The sequence below is a fragment of the Acyrthosiphon pisum genome, chromosome A3 (assembly GCF_005508785.2).
Source record: "Acyrthosiphon pisum isolate AL4f chromosome A3, pea_aphid_22Mar2018_4r6ur, whole genome shotgun sequence".
Taxonomy (NCBI): domain Eukaryota; kingdom Metazoa; phylum Arthropoda; class Insecta; order Hemiptera; family Aphididae; genus Acyrthosiphon; species Acyrthosiphon pisum.
In genome coordinates, this window is record NC_042496.1 from 19,910,560 (window position 1) to 19,911,573 (window position 1,014).

The following is a 1,014-nucleotide window of genomic DNA, read 5'->3' on the forward strand; positions in this document are numbered from 1 at the left end:
CATTATCGCAGAATATGATTGAATAACATTTTACATTTGTAACCATTTTAGGCCTTTAGGGCTATTACAATGTCCGGCTAAGTGTCGGTTAACTTTAATCGGACATTGTAAGAACGGGGCCCCTTCGACTATGGTTTGTGTACTAGTTAAAACTTAAAAGCATCAATACGCCATTTGTATCGTGCTGATTTTATTATATTTTTTAACATTTAAAACTAGATGGTGCTAAAATAAAAAATTAATTCGGTTTACTAATGATTCAATTTATCTATAAAGTCATTACTCATTAGGCCAGGGTAAAAAGGTAAAACACATTTAAAAAAAAAAAGTATTTGAAAGTATCTGTGAATACTTTTTAAAAGTATTTGTATTTGTACTTCAATACTTTTTTTTCCAAGTATTCAGTTACGTATTTTAAATACTTTTGAAAATAAGTACCTGTATCTGTACTTAAATACTTTTTAAAATTATCTTTTACAAGACTGGTGACCATTACCGTAACCCACTTATAACCTACTGTCCTACTGTACAGCAGTGCAACACCCACTTGCTCACCTTTTTAATACCTAATTAAAACTACAAACAAATGTTTTCATGATTTCAACAAATTCTGGTAAAACTTGAACTGCTATTAAAACTAATTATGAGGATGCTTGCATTACATTTTTAATTTATACTAATAGTAAGTATGTTGAATTAATTTTTGCAAAAACATTTGATTTTATATACTTTAAAGGAGTTAAGTGACAAGTACCCACATATTGTTAATACATTTCTAATATATACTTAAAACTTCAAAAACAATGTCCAAATATTTGTGGTTATAATGAATTTTATTAATTTCAAAATATATTTTTTAGAGATTTTGGTTACAATATTAACTACTTATGAGAAAACTTAATCGACATTTTTAATAATAATACTTAAACTACAAAAAAATGTACACATTTTTTGGTTTTAATAAATGTTGTTAAAATATGAAAAAATAAAAGAAAAATCATCCTTAAAGATACA

General features: G+C 25.9%; 1 protein-coding gene across 1 annotated transcript in view; it reads left to right on the top strand.

Annotated features, from left to right (window-relative positions):
* Positions 1–1,014, top strand: part of LOC100573303 (zinc finger protein 239) — a 9,365-nt gene that overhangs the window by 3,478 nt on the left and 4,873 nt on the right. The window lies entirely within an intron of this gene.